Genomic DNA, 7,202 nt, shown 5'->3' with positions numbered 1-7,202 from the left:
CCGTTGCTGTTTACAAGCACTCAGGTTACCACCACAAGAAAGTCATTCTCCTACTTTATCCGATTCTATGGAATGCCTTTCTTCTGTACCTGATATTTTATAGGCCACTACTTCTACTGATGTTGGTTGGGTCCTAACAGCTGAACCAATTAAAATCCAAATAAATACCTCTAAACCGTTACTAAAAATTTCTCAATACCCTTTAGAACATGACGCTAAAGAAGAACTTGCTCCTATAATTCAAGACTTTTTGGCTAAACGCTTAATAATCCCTTGCACCAGTCCTTGCACCACTCCAGTTTTCCTTGTTAAGAAACCCAAAAATCGGGACTAGAAATTCGTAAAGATTTGTGTGCTATTAATCATACATTAATAGTAATAATTGTATAGTAATTCCAAGATTTCCCGTACTTCCTAACCCTCACTTGCTCCTCTCTAATGTTTCCCTCTGAAGTGACTCACTTTACGGTAGTTAATCTTTACAGTGCTTTTTTTTTTTTAGCATTCCAGTCCATCCGGACAGTCAATATTTGTTTGTCTTCACTTGGGCAGACCGACAGTTTACCTGGATTGTCATGCCCCAAGGTTTTACCAAGTCCGCCACCAATTTTTCTCAGATTTTACATGCAGTTTTAGAGACTTTACAGTTCACTCAGGAGTCTACATTATTACAATATGTGATTATTTACTGGTCTGCTCTAACTCACAACAGGCGTGTCTTACCGATAGTGTCCTGTTGTTACAACATTTGGCCAGAGAAGGTCACAAAGCCTCCAGAGAAAATTACAGTTAGCCCAACATTTTGTTAAGTACTTGGGACATATTATTTCACCAAAAGGGGTTACTATAGACCTCAAAATAAAAGACACTGTCTTAGCTTATCCTGTCTCTACTATCAAGAAACAGGATATCTAGGACTCTGTGGCTGTTGCAGAACTTAGATATTTGATTTTTCTTTGCTGGCCCAACCTCTTTAGTGTTATCTAAAGAATTCAGAGCCTAAGACCTTCTAGCTCTCTGAGGATGGCCAAAAGGTTGTTACTCAATTAAAAGAAGCATTAATTAACACTCCTGCTCTAGGTTTTCCTAATTATAATTTAAACTTTTCACTTTTTGTCCACAAGGTTTCTGGGAATGCTCTACGAGTCCTCACTCAAAACATGGAGGACAACTAAGACCCAGTGGTTATTATAGCATCTAGCTGGACTCCATTGCAAGAGCTTACCCCCCCCCTTGCCTTAGAGCAGTCACTGCAACTACTGTACTGCTCAAGACCACAGCAAATATTGTTTTAGGAAAGATTCTTGATGTTTATGTCCCTCATATGTGTCAGCCATTTTAAATTCAACACTTAACACCTGTTGGCCAGCAGGCTGACTTCTTATGAAGTTCTCCTTTTGGTAGTTTCTAAAATTCAGTTACGTACTATAACGTTTCTGAATACAGCTACATTTACTTAATAATGGCGACCATCTACCCCATGATTACTTAGATCTTATTGAACAGCTTTCATCTCCTAGACAAGATATACAAGAAACCCTCTTATTGAATCCTGATTTAGTTCTGTTTGTTGATGGGTCATATTTAAAATCTGAGCTTATCAGCTCTCATTACCAGGGAGGATATGCCGTAACTACCTCAACTGAAATCTTTGAGAGTGGCATCCTTCCTGAAGTCACTTCATCTGAGCAAGCTGAATTAATTGCACTTACGAAGGCTTGCAAACTGGCTTCTGGACCATCAGTGAATTTTTTTTACAGACTTCAGATATTTTTGGAGTTACTAATGATTTTGGCATGTTTAGAAAAAAAGGGGGTTCCTAACTTCTTCTGGAACCCAAATTAAAAATGGGCCCTTATTGGCAGACCTCTTGGAAGATCTTTTGCTCTCATCTGAGATTGCTGTAGTTAAAGTCCAAGCCCACCAACCCAAAGGAGCTCCATGAACAGAGGAAATTAAAGGAAACAACTTAGCTGATGGAGCAGCTAAACAAGCCACTTCCCAATCACCCTTTAAAGACTCCATCCTCATTCATGACCACAATAATTCCACTCTTGATCATGATGACAAGGAGGGAATAGATAATAGTAGTTAAATAGGATGCCTGTAAATATGGCATCTGTAAAATGTTTCACACCAAAATTGGACCTGAAAGAAATTTCAGAATCACTTTTAAACACCAACAATTAACTGCCCCCCACCCGCACCCAGAGGAGATTAGAGAATGGAAGAAGCCAACTGTAATCAAGATTCAACCACTGAATTGTGGATCGGGGCTAATAAGAAAAACTCATCTTGCCAGAATGCTCCTCAGAAGCTTTTAACAGTTATGTATGGTCCCTTACATAGGGAGATTTTTTCAGATGATGAACAACCTGTTAACATGCTTGTAGAGAATCCTTCTAGGCGTGGAGAAATTGCCTTTAGGATTTATTTGAACATACAAAATCACACGATGAGGTTGAAAAATGGAAGAAACATGGTTGCTCCCAATGCCCCATCTCTGGAATATGAGTGGGACCCAATGATAACTTAGTTCTCCCTGAATCCCAGCAAGCCTCTGTACTGGAGGCATTGCACATGAATACCTACTTGGGAAGAGATTAGATGACAGAGATTTTAAAGGAATACTGGTGGGGCATTTTTATGAAACCCCTGAACATGCAGTTTCTCAATGTTCAATTAGTTCTTGATTTAAGTCAGGTAAACCTTATAAAGCTCCACCTGGGAAATTTCCCTTGCCATCAGGACCAATACTTGAATGGCAGATTGATTTTATCCAACTCCCCCCGTCAAGTGTTACAAGTTTGTATTAGTAATTATTTGCAGATTTTCTCATTGGGTAGAAGCTTTCCCCAGTCATCAAGCTACTGCCACGTTTGTGGCTAAGAAACATCTTGAGAACATTATCTTCACTTGGGGAACCCCAATAGTCCTTTGTAGTGACTGAAGCACCCATTTTACTGGGCAAATAATTAAGGAAATATGTAAAACCTTCTCCATTCTTCAAAGCCTTTATTGTCCTTATTACCTTCAATCTTGTGGTCTAGTTGAAAAACTAATGGTATAATAAAAACTCAACTAGCCATTCCAAACATTCACAATTGCCTTGGACTAAGGTACTGCCTCTGGTCCTTTTAAATTTAAGAACTACTGCATTTGAACCTCACAAATTGATTTCTCACGAAATTATCACTGGATGACCAATGGCCCTCTCTTGTCGGGCAACATATCTTGATTCAAATTTAGTTCAATGTGATTTGTTACACTATTGTAAATTCATGATCCAATATTCTAAAGAACACTTGACACAGGTTAAGGAAGCTTTTAATAATCAAAAGCAAGAAATATCTAAATTACCTAATATTTGACTTGGAGATCATGTTTACTGGAAAAGGCACCAATTAAAAGATTCTCTACAACCTCTATGGAAAGGATTGTATTTGGTTCTTTTCACTAATCCTTACAGGAGTTAAGGCTTGGATTCATTTATCCCCACTGAAGAAAGCCCCAAATCCTGAAAGGACTGTTAAGGCTTATGAAGGTTTGAAATTAAAATTCAAATGTTGCCAGGAAGAGAGGTAGATGACAGATGGGTAGAGTGCTCTCCTGAGATCTTTGGACCTGACCTGAAATTGCCTATGCAGCCTTCAGTAAAAGCTGGACTGGTTGCCTTTTTTCTTGATCATTTTTTTATATCTTCATTTTATTAGCTGTTATGCATGATTGTAGAATTATATCCTGGTAGTTTTGGTGATTATGTTATAGCAATTGATATCTGTGAAATACGTTATTTAAATTAGGGTTTTAACTCTTTTTGAATTTTTCTTAGTCACTGGGATCAAATTTTTAGTTGTATTTTGATGGTTTTAATGATATAACTCATTTGTGGTGCCACTTTCGGCCATTTTTGCTTAATTTAAAATTATAATTTGCCATTGCATTTGAAATAGCTTTTTGTGTTATAAACTCAAACTTTTAGTATAAAAAAGTTTTAACTGTAGAGGTACTAAGAATTTGTTTTCTGATTATCCTAATCCTTTTTATTCTCATTGGACTCCAACTGTGGGGTATTATTCCTTGTTTTAATATTTTGTTCTTCTCCTGAAAACCCAAACCTCTTTTTATAACACCAATTTTAGAGAACAGTTTATTTTGTCATCACTATTATTTGTATACTGTTTTTTTAGCCTTTATTTCTTTTGGGTTGTATTTCTCCACTATGAAGCCCTTCTTAAACTTTCTGCCCATACTGCTGTTCATCGCAGCTCCCATTAATTCTTGGCATGAGAATGCCTTTGTTAAGCTCACTCAGGTAGTTGCATAATCCATAAATCTGACAGAATGCTGGATCTGTCATTCTTTACCCAAAACTGTACAAGAGAACTCAGATCCATTAGCTACTCCCATACTGAATTATAGCTTTGTTTCCCCTGCTGTCATCAATTTTAACATTACCTCTAAAAAAAAAAAAAAAAATTTTTTTTTTTTTCTGGGCGAGCCATATGTGTGAGACTGTGGCTTCCTCCTGAGGTACCAACTCAACCCGAAATCCTATGTTTCAATCTGACTTGGATCAGAGTTACAGCAAATACCACCCTCCCCCGCACCCCCCCAAAAAAACCCTTTGCTGCTGAGTCGATTACAACTCATAACGACCCTACAGGACAGAGTGGAACTGCTCCATAGGGTTTCCAAGGGGCGGCTGGTGGATTCAAACTGCTATCCTTTTGGTTAGCAACCATAGCTCTTAACCCTTAATCTCTTCTTCAAACTGTAAAAATGAGACCTTAATTTCATATAATGCCCCTCCTAAATAGTGGAGCATGGCTTTTTCAGGAGATTTAACAGTGTGTCTACAAGGAAACGGGTCTTTTTGTGTCCAAATGTGGAATTGGCTAAGGTTAGGATGACTGTCTATCTGTAACAACTCCTTGATATAGAATTGGCTTGAACAGATTAATCGTACCATTCCTCTCCCAAGTAAAGATGTCAGGACTGGCATAATATGTGCCCCATATGGATATGTATTCTTATGTGGAGCATCAAGATACCCCACCTTTGATAATCTGAATTCAAATAATGAGTCCTATACTTCAGCTTTATCCCGTTTGGATGTTTGGAATGTGACCTGTCAATGTACATTAGGCCATATGGAAATCCCTTTAGACATCCATTCTTACAATGAGAGTTTACCTTGGATTGACCACTTGAAACTATTAGAAAAGAGGAGAGACAAATGGTCAGGAGATGAGAAAGGGAGAACTCCCTTAAAGGAGTTCTGTGGTTTAGGTTATGTTTTTTAACGGTATTCTTCCCTCGCTACAGAGAAGCAGGTTTAGAAAACAGCATCTGTAACATCTCCAGAACCATGGAAGGAATAGCAGATGATGTTGCCAATGCTCTGACTGCTCAAGAGAAATCATTGAAATCACTTGTCAAAGTAGTTTTGGGTAATCGAATTGCCCTAGATATCCTGTTAGCCCAGCAAGGAAGAGTCTGCGCTATTGCTAACACCTCTTGCTACACCTGGATTTATATCTCAGGAGAGGTGGAACAAGATATTAAACTAATTTGCCAGAAGGCCACTTGGCTCCATATACCTCAACCCTCAGACTCCCCTTTTTTAGATACTTTCAACTGGCTTCCCTCAGGCATTGGATCGTGGATTGTCTATGTTGTCAACCAGATTAATAATACTCATTGTAATAATTGCAGGGACTGTTAAATGTATGAAACTTTTAAAAAATGCCATTACCTAAAAGACCCATTTAATGCCTGTGAAAAGAATAATATACATTGACAGTACTTATATTTCAGACATACTTGAGCCCACTCCCTGAATAAACCATCAGATGTCAGGTTATTCCTCTAATGTGGCCTGCCCTGCACTAACCCTCAAGTAATAAAGCTACAGAAGCAAGAGGCTAAAGCTATGGCATGGTGAAAACATCAAGTAGTGTCCAGCTACCTTTTCACAATGTTCTGCTGCTATTTATAGTTTGATTTCATTTTTCTTGAATCCATGGTCAGCACCCCTGGAAGCAGCAGTAAGGAAATCAAACAATGCGTTTGTTGCATTTGGAGAAATGTGCTGCAAAAGACCTTTTTGAAATGTTAAAAATCAGGGATGCCACATTGAGGACTGGGGTACACTTGACCCAGACTATACTTTTTTCAGTCACCTCATATGTGTGTGTGACTGTTGGACAGTGAGTAAGGAAGACCGAAGAATTGGCACTTTTGTATTAGGGTGTTGGTGAAGAAAATTGAAAGTGCTGTGGACTGCCAGAGGAGTGAACAAATCTGTCTTGAAAGAAGTACCAGGGAGGGATTCATTCTGTTGTACATGGAGTCGGAGCTGATATGATGGTATTTTTTTTTTTTTTTAACAATAATAACTTCTTCACACACGTAGCACCCAAGGTCTTAAAGATGTGTAAATAAGCAGCCATCCAGAATAAACATATGTTCAAAGTCCACGCAGAAGAAAGCCTTCTTTCTGAATAGTAGTTAGTGAACTGATCAAAGAATTTCTCATGAAATCCTTGATCAAAAGGAGGGACCGTGTAAGGGAATTAAAGGAAAAAAAAGTGAGGCACCTGATAAGATCTGTAATGTCAAGTTTGAGGATTGGGTGCAATTCCTTTTTTGCTGCTTCCGTTTTCACCCTAGCAGCAACCATCTTCTGACTGTTTCTAAGAGAAGAATGTCTGATAATGATGATGTAACTACACTGCGACTCCTCTCTGTCACATACCCGTATAATTGCCACGCTATAACCATTCTAAGAAACAGATGTATACTCTTTTACACTTTACAGAGCTTGTCACAGGAAGTCCTGCCTTACAAGTTCCCACTGCAGGAAGTCCTGCCTTAAAATGGTCTACTGCCAATGGAGTAATGCCTTTCCATGATCGAAGCCTGGAATTAGCAATCAAGTAATGTCTTTTGATGATCTAAGTTTGTGAGTACCAATCAAGTAACATGTTTCCTATCCATTGTTCCCCTCTAATAAAAAGTCACTGCTTGAGTTGCCATTTTGGATGACTGGGTTCCACCATGTGGAATTTAGTCTATTCCCAGCTCGAGCTGTCTCTTTTCTCTCAATATATCTCTCAGTTTTACATTAATCAGAGTATGGATGGTTATTCTTTGAGAGATAAGTGGCATGGTTGAACTTTAGCCTGAAACTAAATCTC

Source organism: Loxodonta africana, chromosome 6 (assembly GCF_030014295.1).
Source record: "Loxodonta africana isolate mLoxAfr1 chromosome 6, mLoxAfr1.hap2, whole genome shotgun sequence".
Taxonomy (NCBI): Eukaryota; Metazoa; Chordata; class Mammalia; order Proboscidea; family Elephantidae; genus Loxodonta; species Loxodonta africana.
Note: the sequence above shows the minus strand (reverse complement) of the source record.